Here is a 22,416-nt window from a genome sequence, read left to right on the forward strand (position 1 = left end):
ACTTTCCAGCATCAAGAAAAGTAACGCAAATTCTCTTGTGAACAAAACTAGTCAGTTCTGATATAGAAAACAGAACTGATTTGGCTAAATGTGAGATTTATTACTTAAAGCAGTCATCAGTACTGGTTCCTGTCATCAAGGGGTAGTATATGTCAGTACAAACCACTTTTCAGATGAGCTGATCTATATGGTAAAGCCTTTTTAATAGCAATGCCCAACATGACTGTGTTTATGCCATTAGCCACACCTATTCCGCAGTAAAAATAATGGAGTGATGGTGAATTTTCTCTGAGTCCTTTCCAAAGTAGAGCTGGAAGTTACAGGAGACACCTCAATCCATTGAGCTAGGTATGGAAAAGTAGCTCTTCTTTCTTCTTCATTGACTGTGGGAAGGTGGCTTTTCAGAAGCACCAATGAAATGAAACTGGTTTCTTCTTCTGAGTCTTGGCATTTCAAACAGCTGCCTACTGTTTGAGTAAATTCAATGGATTGCGACAAGTCAGACAGTACATCTGTCATGGTTTAACCCCAGCTGGTGACAAAGCACCACGCAGCTACTCACTCACTCCCCTCACCTCAGTGGGATGGGGGAGAGGATCAGAAGAGTAAAAGGGAGAAAACTCGTAGGTTGAGATAGAGACAGTTCAATAGGTAAAGCAAAAGCTGTGCACACAAGCAAAGGAAAACAAGGAATTCATTCACCACTTCCCATCGGCAGGCAGCCACCTCCAGGGAAGCAGGGCTCCAGCACACTTAACAGTTACTCAGGAGGAAAAATGCTGTAATGCCAGGTGTCCCGCCTTTCCTTCTTCTTCCCCCAGCTTATAGACTCAGCATGACATCATATGGTATGGAATATCCCTTTGGCCAGTTCAGGTCAGCTGCCCTGGCTGTGCCCCTCCCAGTTTCCCGTGCCCCTCCAGCCTTCTCGCTGGCAGGGCCCGAGAAACTGAAAGTCCTTGACTGAGTGTAAACATCACCCAGCAGAAACCAAAGCCACCAGTGTGCCATCGGCACTGTTCTCCCACCAAATCTGAAACAGAGCGCTGCACCAGCTATTAAGATGAAAACTAATTCTATCCCAGCTGAAACCAAGACAACATCTTTAGAGGAAAGGAAAAATATTGCTTTAACTTGTACGATCCTGCTGCTGGCCGGCTGGGAAATTACCCAGTGAGATGCTGGCTGTTGAGAATTTTGATACTTCTAGCGAGTGGATGATTTGACTTTTACTATAATTGAGAGACGTAATGGTCTTAATATTCATTCTGAAAAAATATGGTTTATAAAATGGTTTGCAGAAGGTCCCCCATATGACAACCTATTTTCTTAAGAAGTCTTCCTCACAAAACAAAATAAAACTCCAAAAGCTTTGACTTCTCCCAACAACATGAAGCCTTGTTTAGAAGACACGAAGGCTAACTAACTTATTTATGGAAAAAATTAAATTATTGACTAATCTGAGGAGATGCTTCTGTAATATTTGATGACAAAATAAAATAGTTAATATACAAAATAAAATGGTTTACATACAAAGTATATTGCATATCTCAAAGGGGATTGGGAAACTAAGAATACTGCTACAAAGATCCTGTTTTTAAAGCCACTGGGATGTAAGCTTGTAAGTAGAAGTGGAAGTTGCTACATAAGAAGTCTCAAACTGTATGAAATACTGTTTTCAGGATAGTCTGACTAAAGTATGTTCAGTATGGTTTATAAAGCTGAGGTATGAAAGTGATTTTTATCTTTCCTATATTTTTATATCTACCAAGACAGACAGACAAATTCTTGTATATGCTGCCTAAAGTAAGAAGTTATATTTAAAATATTTTAAAACTCTATTGAATTCCTTTTACATTCGTACAACTTTGTAGGGTTAAACTGTGATCAGATGGTTTACTTAAGAGGAGGTCTAGAAGAAGTGTGATTAAGCTAACATTGTCCTAGAAAGACCCTTTTTTTTGAGAAGGAATATCAGGCAGAGTATTTCCAGAGACAGCAGGAACTTAGCAAATGACCCTGAGGAGTTCAGGGACATACACCCAAGAGGATACACTGGGGTGAAGAATGCCATTTTTAATCATCCTAATGGCCTGGTTTTTGTTTATGATAAACACAGTCTTGTGTTGCTCAAAGGGAAAGAAGCAAAATGCTAATTCAAAAATAATGTCCTTAGTCGGTTTCTCTGTTCTTTTCACATCTCTGTATCCTTCTGCCTGCTTACTCTTCCTTTTCTTATGAAAGGTAGCTCTTTATATAAAAATACAAGTTAAGACCATGACTGCCTATACCCTTCCTCTTATCTTGTCTCCTTTGACCTTAGAAGATCAATTCTTATCTTCATTAAACCCAGTAAGGCCAGCTTGGGGTCTCTGTAAATGCACACAAAGCTACATTCTTGTTCCCTTTTAAATTCTTCTTTAAAAATCTCCTTTGCATTGATGCCTACATCACCACTCATTTGTCAATGTTGATCTCACATCTCTACTCCTATGCCTATAGGCACTGCCTTCAGAAATTGCCAATATTTTTTCCTGTATTTATAGAGTATTTAAACAGTCAATACTGATCTTTCACTAAGTGTTCCTCAGCTATATGCTATGAAAGTAATCAGTAATAACTATGTTAGTCTAGTTCCAGAAGTTTAGAGAAGGATCAGCATTTGACAGTATTTGAGGATTTGGAGACTGATAGTGTGTGGCTGAGTGATGACCACCTAAACTCGATGTGTTGTTATATCCAGCAGAGGGAACAACAAATATGGCTGAAGAGGCTGGTGACAATTAGAAATTTCTAAAAGAGAGCTATTTCTTTCTAGCTTATTATTTCCATTATTTTTGAGTGTTAATATCTAAGACATTAAGGGACAGAGCCTGTCAAGGTTTATACCCCAAGGTAGAGCTGCATACAAACAGTCCCATCAACACCAAATATCTTAGTTACTTATAGTTAAAATACATCAAAAAAAGAAAACAATTATGTTAAATCAATCAAAATGTCCCTTTCATATGCACTTAGAATTGTTTTATTTCTCAGTTATTATAAACCAAAAGTAAACAGAAAGAAATGACAGCAGCTCATTTACAGGTTGCTGGGATCATCCTCATGTTATGCACCAGATGGGTTTTGTCGTAAGTGAAAGCTCAGAAGCTAAACACGGAAAAGTACACTTAAAACAAAGAGTATTTATCTGTGGCTGTGTATCTGACCCACAGCATTTTGCATTCCAGGCAGTGGAATTATATGAATCAAATTCTTGTAAAGGTCTTTTCTATACCTTGTTCACTTGTGATAATAATAAATTTATTTTTTCAAAGAGAAAGTCTTGATATACTAACAAAATATGACTTTAATGAAATACTGATTTTTCTCATCACAGCTAATTCAGTTGGGCAGATACTTACACTGATGTGTTCAAGCAGTATTAAACTGCATCCCACTGCCATGGAAGATCTGTTTGCACCTGACTGTATCAGGTTGCCAGAGGTGCAATCAAGCTAACTGTGGAAACAGGAACCAGTGTCAGACCCTTTAAGGTGCTGCAAGCAGATGATTTTTTTGAATTGTTAAGAAATGTAGAACACATATGCTAGAAGCAACCCAAGCTTACATCTTTTGAGGGGGTTCATATTTAATTGAAAATCTGAAAACAGGCTCAGATTAACACCATCATTTGTTTTTTTCTATGGCTCAGCACTATGCAATTTTACACCTTTCAAGTGTTAACTTGTGTGTGATCAAGTTAAACCATCACTGAAACATCTTTTCCCTAATTAATTCACTTCCTATTAAAAAAAAAAAAAAATAATCCTTCCTCTATGCTTCATATCACTAGCACATGCTGGAGGGAGGGGATGTCATCCAGAAGGACCTTGACAGGCTTGAGGGGTGGGCACATGTGAACCTCATGAGGTTCAACAAGGCGAAGTGCAAGGTCCTGAATGGGGATTGGGGCAATCCCAAACACAAATAAGGCTGGGCAGAGAATGGATTGAGAGCAGCCCTGAGGAGAAGGACTTGGGGGTGTTGGCAGATGAAAGGGCACACATGGCCTGACAATGTGTGCTTGAAGCCCAGAAAGACAACGGTATCCTGGGCTGCATCAAAAGAAGCATGGCCAGCAGATCAAAGGAGGTGATTTTTCCCCTCTGCTTCACTCTCATGAGACCCCCACCTAGAGTACTGCATTCAGCTCTGGGGCCCCCAACATAAGAAGGACATGGACCTGTTGAAGCAAGTCCAGAGGAGGGCTACAATGATGATCAGAGGGCTGGAGCCCCTCTCCTATGAAGACAGGATGAGAGAGTTGGCATTGTTCAGCCTGGAGAAGAGAAGGCTCTGAGACCTTATAGCAGCCTTCTGGTATCTAGCTGGAGAGGGACTTTTTACAAGGGCATGTAGTGATAGGACAAGGGGGAAAAGCTTTAAACTGAAAGAGGGTAGATTTAGAATACATATAAGGAAGAAATTCTTTGCTGTGAAGGTGGCAAGACAATGGAACAGGTTGACTAGAGAAGCTGTGGATGCTCGATCCCTGGAAGTCTTCAAAGACAGGTTGGATGGAGCTTTGAGCAACATAATTTAGTGGAAGGTGTCCCTGACTATAGCAGGGGGAGGGTGGAACTAGATGATCTTTAATGTCCTTTCTAACCCACACCATTCTATGATTCTATGCTTATCCACCATTGTTACCAAGATATATTATTGTCCACTTCTGTCTCAGGCAGAACATGATCATATCCTGACAGATAAACAATTTTAGGCAAAGGACAAAAAAAAAAAAGTTCTTCCTAGGAATCGGAGATATTTATTTAGCATATTTACCATTTAACTTTTTACCATTATTCTGAAAATGACATTAGAATGATTTCTTTTCATTAGTCAAATAATTTAGTCATAAATAAGTTAAGCAATTCAAATTAATCTATTTGTGCTTTATTTTCTACATGACCAGAAGGTGAAGTGGGCATGTTCAAAACTAGGAACAATCATTTAAACCAGGTCTACCAGTACACAATTATTTTGGATGTATTATGAAGAATTTCTGGCCAAAATATCCCAGCTGACAACTATAACTAATCAATTAGGAACATCGGCTAAAGAAGAGAAAATCCAGTTTTGTTGTTATGGATATAATTTAAGTGAGGAAGTAGTAATCTGAAGATATCTTAAATACTTTAAAGCATTCTGAATTAATTTCATAGAACTTGTATGTCCTTTAAAAAGGACAGAAGAGTGGGCCTTGGAAGCACGTACACATATCTGCTCTGCATGTTCATCTTGATGCTGCAACAAGCAGTCATGCTTGTATGCCATGTTCAAGGCACACTAAATAAGAACCAAATATGGGAGATACACAAAGAGACACTATAGTGACCTGCTTGTGTTGCACCATCACTTGTTGTAGTAAGATCCAAGAGGTCTCTGTGATGATTCAGTAGCCTAAGGCTGTAAAATCCATGCCATTGGAAGCATTGAATTAGCTTGATTCAACATCAAAGATTTTACAAAACAAGAAAAGCTTTGCCCCCTTTCAGATCCAGATCCTGTATCCTCTGCTTCCAGAGACAAGGCCCTAGATATCAGTTTTAATCTAATATCCCCCCAAAATTATTCTTGAATCAGTGTGATCTGTGCTCCTGGATTCTGTTACGTAAATAGTTTTTCAGTAAGTACAGTACAGTAGGGGACTTGTAAATCTCATTTCATACCTAATTCTTAAGAATAAAATCCTGGCAATATATACTGTAGGAACCCTTTCAATGTATCCTTACTTTTATAGGAAAGTTTCATGTTATAAATTTTTTCTTCCGCATATAAATACACGTCTACTTTACTAAAAAAATCCATTTAGTAGAACCCTGCATTGACATACTCTTCCTTTTTACAATGAAATAAGGAAGGAGGAAAAAGGACACGGCAGAAATAAAAACCAATGGGTACTTTAACTTTTTAAATATAGACCACAATGAGGTAGAAGAAATTGTTTTCTTTTGTAGCATTTTCATACTGACAGCTGTACTTATTTTCTTGTTTCCTGAGTGTACAGTCCATGTTGCCAAGAGCTTCATGATACTGAGAATAAATTAAAGGTGAGATATTTCTGTATCAAGTTTGGTTCAAGACAATATATGAGGACAATAATATAACACCTATAGCAGGTATTGAGGTTTTATTTATTTCTATGGGATTTGTACCTAGATCTCAATGAAATTAGCTTTTCAATATCTGTTTATACTTTTATTTTTTTTTCTTTGTTTGTTTTTTAATGCAGTGCAAATCACTACAAAATAGATAATGGACTCTTTAAAAGACCACCAATATGCAGTTGTTGTGCAATACATGAAGACAGGGTCTAAAATGACATTGTCACGCTTTCCTGGAGTGATTTCTTTAAAATCTTTTTTCTGTTTTCAAAGTGACAGGGAGAATTCAGTGTTCTATTTTTCAAAGGTACTATTAGTACTATATAGTAGTAAAGGTACTATTTTCAAAGGAATAACTAAAAATCACAGGAATATCAAGAAAACTTGCAGGTTTTTTCTCCTCATGAAAACCTTACCATAGCATGTCCTCTATATACTTATGCAAACCCCACAGATGTCTACATTTTATAATACAGAGATATTTTCAGCCAATCCAGTCATCCATGCTTGACACAGGCTACCACTTGCATGAAACCTTTAGGAAATCTAACACCTGAATCATCACAAGTGTTAATATTTACATTCACAATCTCCTTTGCCTTCAGCACTTTGCAGATGGTACTGCTAAAATGTAGGATATCCAAAGATGTAACATGTTAGCACCTGAAAAATAGTTACACAAACCAAAGATATTATTTGTGAAGTTGTTTATTAGAGGGTATGTTTAAGTACTGCAAGACAGAACTATATGAAGACATGTAAGCTAACTCTAAAAACATTTTCACTAAGGTTATGGCATAGTGGTTCTAATGTAATATTCAGCCTTGGCCCTGGCATGTCATTCCTAAGCCAAACTAATTTCCTTGGATGTAATTGGATGTAATTCCACAGAGATGTGCACAGCTGTCTAGCACTGACTGAATGAGACTGCTCCGCACTAGCCTGGCTATGTTGTGATGTTCTGCTTTCCTGTGTAGACTGACACATAGATGAATTTTGGAGGTTTGGTCCACTGTTTGACTTTCCATGGGAAATGGCAATTCACAGCTCTTACGTGAACTAACAAGGACTCTAATTATGCAGCTCTGAAAACTAAGAACTCGACAACCCTTCAGTCACAAAGAGGATGAGAATGCTAGAGGGGTTTGTGGCAATATTTTGGGGACCTTTTCTGAAGAATCCTGTGTATATTACGAATACCAAATTTATATTTGAGAAACTAAATAGAACTGTGCAGATGAATTTGAAATCCTCTGTCATGGGATTAAGAAATTATTAACATGTTAAACTGAAAAGCTGAGTAAAAGGTTTATTTCCTTAATTGGTCTAGCTTCATTTGGACGGGAGAAATTAGGCACTTACACAATTCAGAGGGGGATGACAAATGTTAATCCTTATCCAACAGCTGATCTATCTTGGATTTGTTTTACATAAGGGGTCTCCTCCCTCTAAAGGATGCTTACTGAACTGTTCACATATCTAGGGATGGTGAAAATTGCCCTACAATGACTAAATAGGCCAATTCTTATTTGTAGTATACTTTAAGAATCACTGTAGTTTTCTTTCTTAACTAAAAGTATACAAATAAAAAAACCAGATAAGAAAAACAATTTATAACAGCTTTCAGACACTAAGTTTATGTAGAGATATGGCTTAGACAATTTCCTTTTAGTAGTGATTTAAAAGAATTAAATGTGTAGAAGCCCTAAAGAACTGCAAAGATTGAGGTGTGTATAAAAAGGATCGCACAAGAAAAACTAGAACTAGGGAAAAGTTCATTTATCCTATCTAACCAAGCTGCTAAAAAAGAAAGTATTTTTTCAGTATGCAAGTTTCACATGAGAATGGTAAAACATTTCACATGAAACTGAAACAGATTCATTTTTTACACTATTCGGAAGTCTAACTGCCTATTAGATTGGTAAGGTGAATGTAAAATTATTATGTGTAATATTTTACTCATAGACTTGAATTCTCAGTTGTCTCTTTGGGCTAGGACAAAAATGGCAAGAAAATGTTCCAGTATTTTAGATGACAGAAACAACTTTTGACACTGTGTGGCTTTAGGCATGACTTGTTTGTTTTTCCTGTTGTTCTTCCTCAAGTTCTCCACTTCTTGTTGCAATAACCCAAAACATTTAATACCTCAAAGTATATATATCACTATTTTTTTTGGCTCTCCCTATGCAAATTCCAGCCCATAGGTTTTTATTAGTGCTGGTTCTTGTGAGGTCTTCTAGGCTGCAAATAAAAAGGATTTGGACATGCTATGGGATTCTATCTAACCCCTGTCTTGAGGTTAATCCAATTAATCTTATTTTAGCCTTATATGATTTTGACCAACTCTTACACAAGCCATGAATTGTAAATACTTGTTTTTATAAAGTTTTCTGGACCTAAATAGTGCTGCTTCACCCAGAGGTTTTCTGCTTTGGATGCAATCCTCAAAAAGACAATCCATAAAAATATTTTGCAAAGGTGTCAATAATGTGTTTACACAATTTTTACAGGGAACAAAGCATCCATCAGGGACCATGGACATATATCCCGTCCATGGCCTTTTTCCAGACTTCCTAGACACATTAGAAACTTAGGTAATATTTGGATGACTGTCCTTTCATTTTATTTGTATGTTATTAATTTAGACTTACTATTTAACTATGTCCTCACTTCACCTTCACCTAGAGCTCTTGTGCTTTTTTTATTTCCCACTAAAACATTTGCAATTACTAGAACACTGCCAGATTTTGCCTTTTTTTTATTGATAATTGAAGGATGGTTTAAATGTAAATTCTGTACCATAACCTTTTATCCTTACTTTGATAGAATAAAAAGAAACATGTTTTCACAGATGTTCCCACAGTTTCTCTCAGGCTAAATGAATTTACAAAAATAAGTAGGGATTAGCAATGCTGATCTTTGCTGCAAGTAACATTTGTACTCAGATCAAACATAACATTTTGTCCTCTAGTTGTACATATCCCAAAATGCAGTATCTCAGAATATGGGAAAACTTCTAAGTGTTCAAGTTTCTGGTTTTGTATTTCAGCCTGGCTGCATAATGATTTAGGGAAGTCATGTTCAGTCGTTCTGTAAAATATTCTGTATTTGACAGTATCTATCCATATCGTTAAGTGGGAAAGAAATGTTTGATTGAATAGCATAACAAGTCTACAGACTGTACTTAGGTGAAAATTCCTCATTTTGTTCTGTGAAAGCTCTCAAAAAACAGCCTTCCTTCAGCTCAAGCATTTTTCACTGGGCTGCTCTGTTAGACATCACTAAGCCATAATACAATCTTCTTATCAGACAGAGGCATTAAAGGTCTGCCACACATCTTATTCTAGTGACAGAAGAAGATCCCAGTGTGGAGGAGGCTATAGTCAAATGCTTAATTTAGTTATAAATAAAAGATTCAAAAAGCAGTTCTCCATTCTTGACAGATCCATTGATTTCCTGAATTTTTGGCAGGTTTGTTGTGGCAGATGTGCTCAGTAGAACTGTAGGGTATGCTTATAGCTACTTACAGATTTTTGGAAGCTGCTGTTTCTGCTAAGTTATTCAGTTTAGATCTGGAAACCCACATTTTATAATAAAACTTGGTGATATCTGTCACAGCTTGATTACTTATATTGAGGTAGTACCTTAAGTCCTTTAGCATGAATAAATAACAGTGTGATAGTTTATGTGTAATGCTGTCATCTATCCAAAGGCTAAAATCAGTTTTCTATCAAATCCTGAAACAAAGAAGGCTCCAAATGGGTATGAGGACAAAGCTTTTCACCATAAGGACAGTCAAGCATTGGATTAAGTTTCCCAGGCAAGTTTGTGCAGTCTCATTACCGGAGATTTTCAACCTAGACTGGTTAAAGCCCTCAACAATGTGGTCTAACACTGCTTTGAGAAGAACCTCTTGAGGTCCCTTCCAACCTTCCAACTCTTTCATTCCCAATTTGGAAGAATTGGTGTATTATTTTTGCTCCATGGAAGTTAACTGTACATCATCTTAATCACATACTAGTTAATATAGCACATCCAATCAACAACTCTATAAGTTTAATTGTCAAAGTCCTATCTTTTAGGTTAAATACCAGAATACATTTAAAAATTCAAATAAAAAGTTTGGATTACTTTCCCCTAATCTGCAACTCTTAAACTTTGGCAATAGATGCACCAATAAAACTTAAATTGCTTGATATATGATGAGGAAGGAAGTACGCTGAAATAGCAGAGTTTTACTGATGATCTAGTTTCAGTCTACAATTTTATGGACTTTCCAACGCTAATCCAAAGGAACAATTACTTAGTATTCTTTTTATCATAGTTAGTAATTCAATGCACTAAGAAGATAAATTAATCACAGAAAGACAAGGTCAAAGTGCAACAGCCATGACTACAAAAAAATATCCACATGACTTTTGATGTCTCCAGAAACAAGACAATGCAGACACAGTTGAATAACTGAGAAGGGAGAGAAAATCTTGTTTTTCTTGAAGATAATTTTCAATAGCAACACTGATAGAAAGGCACCACTGAAATTCCAAAAGTTATTGCATTACTGTGTACTGCAAAGGAAAAGGGATAAAAATACTTTTGTAGCAGTTCTTCAGAGACAGAAACCGCAGAGCGCTACATATAACATAATTTGTAACAGTTCTGCTTTCATCTACCAGCTTTACCTGTAAATTGCCCAAAGCTGTCATCTACCTGAGAAATAAACAGAGCATTTTACAGAAGTGGCACAGGAAGGCTAGGACTTAGGGGGGATTGTGGGAGTTCAAATGACTTTGTAGTGTCAGGGAATCAAACACTAGTTTTGTATTCATCATGTGACCAAAAGCCTTAGAGACTGAATTTTTCAAATAATGATGGAGTCAATTAAAACTTACTAGAATATGAAAAGACTAGACTAGGGCTTTAGGAGGAAATTACTTTAGTTCATGTAAAAAGTAAATTGGACTTATTCAAGAATTTTGTTTTTAATTAAGACAGAACAAAAGGGAAATAAATACCAAACGTTCACATTGTTAACCTGTTTCATTTTTCATAGTTTAATATGAAATAAAAATGAATCAGGCAGTGATCATTATCTTTGGCTAGCTTGAGGGAAATTACCTTTGTAATCCTAAAATTGGGTAATTTCTGAGTACTTCATGTAGAATTACACTTGTTCTGCTGAATTAAAAAATTATACTTTCAATGCCAGTAGTAATTCAGGATATATTTTATGGAAATATTGACATGTGTCCAATGCAGCTAAGTATCTAGTCGATTTTATAGGAGCCCTCTCACAGCTAACATTCCTTACAAACTCCATTTGTGGGTACCTGTTTGTCATACTTGACTGCCAGCAGATGCATCTAACATTAGCATCTAACAGTAACTAGTTTGGCAAATGTAATAATTTTTCTGGGCATGCCCACAGGTAAGCTACACCCAGGTTCACTGGGCTTCAAGGTTTAAGTATAATGCAACTAAATAAAAATAGCAATTCTCCTGAAAGATCAGTAGCTTAGACACAGCTGGGAACAAGGGCTAAAGCTTTCAACAGCCAAAGTCTCTACCAACTGCCTCATGCAACAGATATACTCTGAAAGTGTAGGTGTGAAAAGTGTATTTTTGGTATCCTTTAAAAGAAAGCAGACAGCTTAACAAAAACACCCCATATAGGAATGATTCAAATCAGGAGTCTTGCTTCTCTCAAAGCCCATATTGAACTTTGGGGGACAACAGCTGATAAGGTAATCAATGCTATGAACTTAATTGCCTACAATTACTCTGAAAGAAATTATAAGATTTGGCAAATATACTGACTACAGTGTCCAGAAGAACTAATCCATTTGCACTTGATCACCTGAACTGTACCTTTTTGAAGGGCAGGTAATATTTTTAACTCTTCTTTGTCTTAAGGGGTATTATACATCATCAAGGCAACGATTGTTCTATGGTTTCCAGAGAGTACGAAGACTGTTCTCAGTCTGTGGGTTTATGACGCCTGCCTGCACTGTGTGTTGCTGTGCCTCACGGTGCACCCTCAGTGCTGATACAAGGGGCTCCTCCTGGGGCACTCTGTGACTGCCACCCTGTGAGACACAGTGGGACTAGAACCACCAGGTACACCTCAGCCTGCATGCCTCTGTAGTCTTGCCATGAATTCAGCTGGTAACAAGGCAGAAGGAAACTTCTCAGTCTGCAGCAAAACTGGCAAAATAAAACAACCTGTGAGGGTGTGGTTGTTTAGAAGACAAACTGCTCAGTAGGGTGGGCCTGAATTTATGAGGTTTTAGGGAAACCGGTGGTTGTCCCCTGGTTCTTCTCCTCTCTTTCCCCAGCAAGCTGGCTTTCTCTTTCTGCTCAGACATACCAGAATGCTGAAACTGCCCTCAAAATGTTCCCAATGCCAGAACCCCAATAAGAGAAAGCCATGAGTTAACCCCTTTCTTGAAGTCATTGGATAAGTTGTATCTGAACTGGGCTAAACTGAGCTTCCCTACTGCTGCTGGGTCTACCGGATCTGCCAGGTGGATTGCTCCCCTCCAGGAAAGCTGAGGTGGAGTAAAAGCTTCAGTGCAGCATCTAGACAGCAGGCATCACTGTATCTTCTGGATCCAGGGATCGCACTCCACACTCTCATTTCCTGGATGTAGATGTGCAGGGTAGGGTACAGTATACAGGTTAATACATCTAAATTTATGTGATCTTGGTATAATTGCTGGAGATGATCCCACTATGAAAATAACTACACCAATGTAAAAATCTTCCTGGAGGAAGACCATAATGGGGATATCTACATTCCCTGGCACTCTGTATGTCAGCATCACCAATGATACTATCAGAAATAGCAGGTTTGAGACTATGTTTAGCAGGACAAACAGTTCTAGTATGCTTGTAATTAAAATAGCTGTCAGTAGAGGAGAAAAACTCGAGACTAACTTGCTGTTACTACTCCAAGATGATTCAGTTCAAAGTTGCTATCAGTGAACCAAGAACCTGCACGTCAGCTCTAACAGAGTCATCAGCTCCTGACTCCCAGCACAGGCTCTTAGGCTACATCTGTATCACAACATTAAACAGCACCAAGTCACAGGCTCCAGCCCAGGTGGAAATCATCCATGTACCACATCTCCTGGCACGCTTTGCCCCACTGAAACTATCACTCCACGGCTTGGGTACTGTTCTCAGTTAGCAGTACACATAAAGGCAAATTATTTTGCACAAGAAGATGGATGTGAACCCTTTTGTGATACTTACTCTCCAGGAAAGAGAAAACATCCCTGTCAGGGCCCTGTGGGCACTAGTAGGCCTTAATGGCCCTGACCAGTCTCACATGGGGCCTGTACCCACACTCAAGGGGCCAGAAGTTCTATTTAAGCTCGGACCTGGGCCTGAGTTGGGGGAGTGGTGGTGTTTGGTTTAGCTGTGGTTATGGTTGGTGGTGGGCCTTGTTGGTGCCGGCGGCAACCTGCAGGCTGATTCCCTGCTTTTACCTTAGTCCTGCCTCATCATTATGGGCATGGCAGGTGACTGCTGGACCTGATCCTGACCTGCAGGCTGACTTCCAGGTTTGACTTCAGATGTACCTCATCACTGTGCTACTGCTCTGGACTGACGGTTAGACCTGGCTGCTACCTATGATCCTGGCCTGCTCCCTGGCTGCCCCACAGGAGCCCTTTGCCGCTCCCAGCCCTTGTCCCAGAGGAAGAAGCCAGCCTGTGCTGTTTCCTGACATCCCAGGTATGTTTTATTTACTAGTGTGAATTTAGGTCTGCAGTGCCTGTGCTGGCAGGGTGTCAGATGCCTAGCTCCGGAGCTAATGTTCAGAGCAGTTCCTCAGGGAACTGGTCTCCAAGGAGGGGTCCCCTTGGGCATGCCATGCCACTAAACCAGGTAGGGGCACCAGTGCTTGCAGATTCTGGCCCAGCAATGATTTTGGAGAAGTGGCTTCAAAAACACTTTTACTGTTGGTTTTTGGTTGCTTGCTTTTTGTTAGTGTTTTTTGACACCGAGTTTTTGTGAGGACTCTTGCCAATCTGTTCTGGTTTAAAAAAAAGAGCTCATGACACTTCTGATGGATTTGGCCAATGTCAAGACTTGATATGCGATCTTCCCTTGAACAGACTGTTTTTAATTCAGTGCTGCAGGGGGTTGGTACACCTGCTGTATTTCTGTAGTCACATTAAAGAAAATAATTCCATGGTATAAGCAGAGATGGAGCGAGGGCAGAAACACTATGCTATAGAGGCATCAGCTGGAGCTTGCAGTGCATATGAACAGATGATCTCAGCCACTGCTGCTATGTTTGACTAAAACTTTTAACAGGTGATTTTCTTACTCAATCTTTCTATTAGAGCTATGTAAGACAGCACAAGTTTTTTTTTGCCTGAGAGCTGTATTAAAAAAATAACCTTACAAACGCAAGCGGCTTGAATATACAGTGCTGATTTATCTTTTTTTACGTAACTCCGCCATGTATCACTTGCAGATCTGCCCAGAGAAAGCTTTTCTTAGTATAATAGGTATCTGCTTCAAGAGCGGTCTGTGACAAGCCCTCTGGATTTACTTGGTAATTACAGTAAAGGCTTCAGCATTAAGAATATCCTAAAATACAAAGCAAGATTTTTTTTATCACTTAAGGTACTCTCTTTTAGTAACTACTGCAATTCATAAGCAAATAACTTCTTGGATAATTCACATCTGTAAATCTTCAGTGTGATCCAATATTTGCAAATTGATGGATTTTACTGGATATTGTAATCTGTGTATTTATGCAGCCTAAATTTGTGTAGTGAATTACAAACTTAGTGTCTGGTGCCTGTAAGATGAAAAATTTTCTCTCCAGGAAACTAGAAGACTGCAAATCATTATGCTGTGGGGAAGCCAGTATGGGTTACTCATGTCATGTTGTCCTTTTGCCCTTACAGTGTTGTCTTTTTAAGTCAATTGAGTCATACTCCTGAGCAGGGCATGTTAATTCAGTGGGTGTTAGGCCACCTTTCTTTTTCCCTGATAACTAAATAGGACTTGAGATTGTTTATTATTGATCCTAAAACTTGAACTCAGCCATTTTTCCTATGAAACAAAGCCTAGCAGTAGATCTTCCATAATGAAACTAAAGCCAAAGAAGTATTAATGTGACTAGGAAGCCCTTTACTATCTTCAGAATAGTCACATGTTAAAAAAAGGTCATCTTTTGTCAGCAAAGGCTTTTATTTGGTAGGCCTGAACACCCCTGCCCTTTGGGTACTTGATTATCTTCATGCTACTCTCTTAATTAGGAATGCAGAAAAATGATGGCATTCCTTACTAGACTTGCTCTCTAGTGTGAAAATGGATTTTTTTCCCCCATTGTATTCACACTTTTGAGGTCAAGAAGTGAGTTTACATTTTTTTTTACAATATTTATAAATGAAATCACAGTTGTGATGGTATTATCTTAATGGTGATTTTAGAGAAATACCTTCTAAATCATTAGCTTTTGTTCCCAGTTTGAGACTCTTAACAAAACCAACCATAAATATGCATAATATGAGTGGTTTAGGGGTGTTTTAGGAGGTCAACCATGTAAGGGCAAAGATGATGTTAAAACTAATAAGATTCAAGTAGTAAGCCTCAGTTTCTTGCTGCAGATGGTAAGTGGTATCACTTGGAGCTTTATGTCCTTTTTTTACCTCTTCTGTCCCCTCCACACTAGGTTTATTAGGGTCACTTTTTGCCTAGAGTTTTAGTACCTGACACTAGCTTATACATCCTGTTATTTTCTAGTCAATTAGTAGTTCCATTTGAATCACTAAACAGCCATATAAATGTCTATTTTGAGCTGTGGTCAGTATAAAAATACAAGTCAATACCCTCCATAAGAGTTATTCTTGCAAACACATAAGATATTATACACATAACCTTAGGTTGCAAATTCTTCAAAGCAAGGATTACAAGTTACTTTGCTTGCATACCTCCTACAGCCCAATAATATACCTAAACACTAAGGTGTTCTGAAAAAGTTGGAAACTAGTGCTAAGAAACACCTGCAGAAAGCCATAGTAAATAAGAGGGCTATTGATTTATAATTAAGTAATGATAAAGTGACTTATATTCATCTAAGTAGACAGTGCTAGTTTAATTTCTGGTGAATGTTACCAAAAACGTCTGATGAGCATACTTTAATTTTCTTTTTTAATACTTGCGGAGGCAAAAAATAGTGCTCAACCTTTGGAAAATAAATATTTCTTCATGTGATGAGATATAATTATGTGAAATAGAGAGAGGGATATCTTAGATCAACTCCAATATTGTAAATACTGAAAAATGAGGGAAAAACCCAATTTATTACAACATAAATACTATTACAGCATGTGAGCATCTAATCCCTTCCTCTTCTTGATCCCATTAGTCCCAGGGTATTTAGCCACTATTGTATTTGAGGTCCGAACATATTGTTGCAAAACCCTATTAGAGTGTGTTACTGAAACTTAAACGTTAAGTGCTGGGTTCAGTTCTGGGCTCCTCAGTACAAGAATGATATAGACTTACTGGAGTGAGTTGAATGTGAACACCTTTACTGTGCAGGCTATCAAATGCTGGACCAGGTATCCCAGAGAGGTTATAGAGTTTTGATCCTTGGAGATACTTGAAACTGGACTGGACGTGGTCCTGGGCAACCTGCTCTAGCTGACCCTGATTGAGCAGGAGGATTGGACAAGATGATCTCCAGAGGTCTTTTCCAACCTCAACCATTCTGTGATTTCCAAAGTTAAATGATGTATTAAGATCAGCAAAGGTATATAACTAAGTAATGCCCTACCAGTGTTTTGTAACAATTCCCACCAGGGCTTGCTTTAAGCCAAAGTCCTCATCATACTCAATTAGAACTCTATAACCACAGCATGGTGCTTCAATGCATAATTACCCTTGCACTGAGAGTTCAGTTTCTGGTACCATAACAATAAGCCTGAAGAAAATAAGTCTCATCTTTGTGCCTCTCCATTAAATTCCCACACATACATGCATGTCTTTGCATCCTGTTTCCTCCCCATTCCAGCTGGCCAGGTCATTATTCAACATATGCAGCATATTGAGGAAGGTGCTAGCAGCCACTTCTCCCCTAGTGAGTCAGCAGAGTCCCAGGAGAACTTCAATGTCTGAGAACAAGAGACCATATTTTTCATGATACTCATATGCTGTGTTGCATAACTCAGCTGCTGAATCCTAAGAAATTAAACAACATGACAGCTACCTCGACACAAAATTGTTTTGGGGAAATTGCAGCTCAAGTATGGTGGAAAGTATAATATTCCCCCATGGCAAATACTCCTGAAAAATTGAGAGAGTGAAAACAGTCCTTGAAAGCGCTCACAGCTGCAGACAGGCTTAGAGAATAATAGCTCTTTGATCTTGTGTATGATGGGAAGAGCACTACTGGGAGCTTAACATGATCACTTTATGCAAATGCCATGGAAGGAGACTCCACATAGTTAAATTGTTCCCTCTCAAATACATTTATGAAAGCCATCACCTTCATTAGTATCCAGGTGGATATGATAGATCACTATATAATAAAATTAAATCTAAATCTTCTCTTTGAGTTTGAAGAACTAGAAGATGTTTTGAGAGAGAACTGCCTGTGATGTTTATAAGCCTCTTTCCAAAAAAGCTACTGTTGAGAAATGTTGACTGTAACTAATAATGCAAATGTTACAATATCTTAAGCAAAACCCCATATAAACTAGCAACTGAATATGTACAAAGACAAAACCTGGTCATTTTAACAAGAAAAATGGGAAACAATTTCTATTTAATATATGCAATCCTATTGTGGCCGAAATCAACAAAGATTTTTTTTCAAAAAGGGCTTGGCAAATATTTTTGAAAACATTGTTAGCAATGATATTACACAATGGCTTTAAATTAAAGAATAGGATTTCTCCTACCTTATCCTGGAAAAATATTGAAGTACTGACTTTTGACCCTGCTCTAAATTCAGCCTTTTATTGAGGGGGTTCAAGGATGTTTTTATCTTTTTTTATTATTATTTAGATAAAAAGTTATTTGTTTGGTTTTAACTTTCTGGTCCTTTACCAGGTGAGTTAATTTTAAAACCCAGTGAAAACATACATGATTGTCTGAGAGAAGTCTGTCTTGCAGCAAATGTTTCTAAAGTACAGACTGAATTCTTTTTTACTGTAAAAGAAAATTATGGGAACAATATTCAGAACTGTTAATGAAAAAAATGCATCCAAAAATCACAGAACTAAGTGGTACATCTGTATAAAATGTTTATTCAAAGTAATGCCAAGACGAAAGAAAAAAGTTAACTACAGAGAAAGACATACACTATGAAATACATCATGAGAAATTCTAGGAGAAAAACTTTAGAGGATACATATTCTAAATTGTTTGCTAGTAAAAATAAAGTAAATCAACTTCTGCATAACATTCCTTGGTTAAAAACAACTGAGATGAGAACATTTTTGGTTCAGTGCTATTCAGCCATAAACCAAAGCCAATTAAAATATGAAAATTAAGGGTCAATCCTTATCCTGGACTCAAGAAGGTTACTAGCTTTTGTTTTTTCTCTTGCTCTTATTGTTACAAGTTACTGGCTTTGATTTAAATTTTAAAAATGAGTCAATAATATTGAAATCTAAGACTTCCACTTTAAATGAAAGGATTTGACAGTTATAGATGGTAACTAAGAGTTACTTCCAATATGGATTGATCCTGTGTTTTTTAATGACAGGCAATGTAGTGAATACAGGCAATTCAAAGAGTAGGAACCACTTGTTACAGTAATTGCAAAGGTTTAGATCATACTGCAATTAACTAGTGTTATCACTTCAGAAATAAGTATTGTTAGTTTTTTTATACTGCAATAGTTTTTAATTTACTTGTTTGTTTTTGTAGTAGCAGTAATAGTCTTAACAGTAGTAGTATTAGCAATAGTAAATTCTCCCTTTTGTGGTTATCTTACATTAATAAATACAGAAATGAGGTCTGGTGGTAGGAAACAAGAATTTGTAAATTGAACTCTACTCCAGTGGGTCTATTAATGACCTACAAAGCCTTATTCCTATACCATTTATGATCATGTCAGTGTTGGCCCTACCACAAGAAGCAACCAGCTCTGCACATGAGCCATTCTGCAGGACCCCCAACTCCTTTGCTATGTTTTCCTTTCACGCTTTGAGCTACCACATGCTATCACTGGTGCCACATCCAGTTAGGCTGCTGACTGTATGAACAGTGGTGTGCTGGAGTGATCTGTTTCATGTGCCAGAGCACTTCAGAGCACAGTAAAACCCTCCTTTGGCTCTTCTTCAGAAACTTTTCCTAAAAAGGAAAGAAAAAATATCTTTCAACAACCCAACTTTAAATTTTTACAAAGTTTATAGGAACCTGGTATAATTTTGATACCTCTGCCCCTTTGAAAAATTTGGTTGTAATTAGACAGCAAGTTCAAGAACTACTGAGAAAGTATTATGAGAGAGAAACATACTATTTCCATCATATAATTGAATTATATCTGCCAAATTTAATGTATTGGGGGAAAAATCATTAAATCATTGTTCAGGTTTCAAAAATTTGTACCAGGAAACATAATTTATTAGTCACTATTAGATCAAGTAGTCTTCTCATAGAATAAGTAACAGGTAGTACACCTTACGTTTACTAACATTAGAAATGTTTGTGAAAAGCATATGGGGTTTTTTGCAAGAATAGTCACTTAGAAATTTTTTTTTCAATTTTTCCCAAGACAAAGGATTAATCTGCTACAGAAAGATGTAATGTACGATCCCCTTTTTACATCATGCTGATGAGCACAGTTGGTTTGCTAAGGTAGTGCCTAATAAAAATTCAGTTTGAAAGCCAATCCCTGGCAATGCTGGCATGCTGTTACAACAGATGTTTCTTACTTTAAGATAGCTGAAATGGCTCTTATATATATCCTAGAACTGAAAAGCACAAGGGGCAGAACTTGGCAAGAACAAGGCATTGTGATTCATAAAAATTAGGCTTCATAGACTCCTGAGAAAATGCAATTGTTTCCTTAGCTCAGGGAAGTCCTTTATCATGGACTGACTCTGCTCTCTTCCTCTCATATGAGAAAAGCATTTTAGTGGGATTTATAGTAGTTTACCCTGCATCTTCTTTTCAATAGTTAATGTTATTTCATAAACCAAGGATCTCTGCTTTATGTTCTGGTGTCAGAACCATACAACTTAATATCATTTTTGACCCTGAACCCTGCTCCAACAATGGGTTGAAATATTTACTGAGCCATAGATCAAGATTCAGATTTTCCCCATAGGTAATCCTGCTATCCATAGATGCAGCTCTATCACTTTTGGGTCTTGATCAGGAAGACATACCCTACAGCTCTGAGCAACCCTGAGGTCTGATGTGGTGTTGTTGAGCCCTGTACAGTTTTAGCTATCCAATCTGAATGCAAATTTCTGAGGAATTTCTGGCATCCCTGTCAGGGCAGATGAGACGAGTTACTCCATTTCTATACTGCTTGGCACAGTGGAGCTCTGTTCTTGGATGTCCCCAGGATGCCACCCTAATACAAACAATAGTATTCTTTTCTTTTCTCTGATCATCTGAATTTCTCAAAAATCCAGCAGAGCAGGATACTGATGGCATTACAGACAGAAAAGTCAAAAATTTCTTTTGAATTTTACTTCTTGACACCCTTCTCAAAATTAAAGGACTACCTTAAATGTCATGGGGCATTTCTACTAGTCATGTGTTATACTAGTTTTCACAGGGTTTTCTTTGCGGATCCACCAGGAAAGAAAGTATGAAAAGATTCATTATAGATTGCATTTTGCTTCCCTTTCAGTAAAAGGAGGAGAAGTCATGAGTAACTGTTGGCAAATACTAGCTTAGTTTTCTCACATTAAAATACCTTTCACCTAAAACCTGAACAAGGTATATCAAATTACTGCACAGTAATCACTTTCCACTCAACACTCAAGGTGATTCTTCCTCTATTAGTCATTTATTTTCCTTTATAAAATGTATAATTAACTGACCAAGATGAAATACAGAGGTGGTTGCAAGTTCTGAGCTTTATGTGAACTAGTGTGTCCTCAAAACTCTGTAAGACTTCCTGGTTTTCTTATTAATTTTCCTAAACTGAAATGCAAACACTTACAAGATTGAATAGTTAATGAAAACAAGCTTACTTTTTGATTTGAAGAAACCACATGTCAATGCCTTAACATTTTTATATGGGTTGCTGTCCCTAACAAAGCTGACTATGTTTTGGCCCCACACCCATAAGTTTAACACACATCTTACAAGATAATTCTTTCTATGTTAGGTAAATATTACAGGAAAAAGAGAAGCATTTGACTTTTTGCTGTGTTTTATGAGTACACTGTAGATGATTATTCCTAACTAGGGCAGAAGTCCCTGTCACATGTTCTTTAAAAGAGGAACCACAGAATTAAAGGAAGGTGACCACTGTGGACATAAGGTGTGGCTGGATGTGACCATGCCAATATGCTGTATGTACAAAGCAGAGGGAAAGAAGCAAGGAAATGCCACTGGGCCAAGAAACCTGAGGTGCTTAAACTTCTACAAAAAAACGTAGCTTGGGAAAGAAAAAGCATGAATTAAGAAGTAACTTTTGTTTTCTTTATCCACAGCAGAATTCATAGCTCTGCTTATCCCCATGAATCAATTCTACAGAGTGTTCCAACATTTGCTTAACAGGAATAGTAACACCCACTGCTGTGGGAAGACATAGCCATTTCTAATTGCAAAAGCACCTGACAGGTAGAATGGCACTGGCAGAGATAAAGCTTAAGAGGCTTAAGGCAGAAAGTAAATTGTAGGCATGACACTTGCTCATGGTCTCTTCAGCCCTGCCATACTCATCAGGGTCCTGACGTGGCTTCGGTTGGTGCTCTCTGAGCACCAGCACAGACAAGTGCTATATGCACTTCAGGAAATAAGTCCCAGGGTGGTAGCCAATCTTCCAGTCCCTATGAGGTCAAGAACATTTTCTCAGGGATGAGGATCTGAAGACATGCAGCGCATTCTCTGTGGAGCCCGGAATGATTAAGAGTTTCCCGAGCTGGACAGACCTGGCTGGGGAAGCTGAGAGAGGTAAAGATGTTTGAGTCCAGTAAATATGGTATTTTACCATTATGACTGAAAGTCCACAGGCTTCGTGTTAACCTGGCAGCATAGAAGCTCCAGATTTGCCTGAGCTAGCCTATGGCCTAAGTTGATTTTAGCTTGGTTTAGCTACAATAGCTATTACCTA

This window comes from Falco peregrinus, chromosome 6, assembly GCF_023634155.1.
Source record: "Falco peregrinus isolate bFalPer1 chromosome 6, bFalPer1.pri, whole genome shotgun sequence".
In the NCBI taxonomy this organism is placed as follows: domain Eukaryota; kingdom Metazoa; phylum Chordata; class Aves; order Falconiformes; family Falconidae; genus Falco; species Falco peregrinus.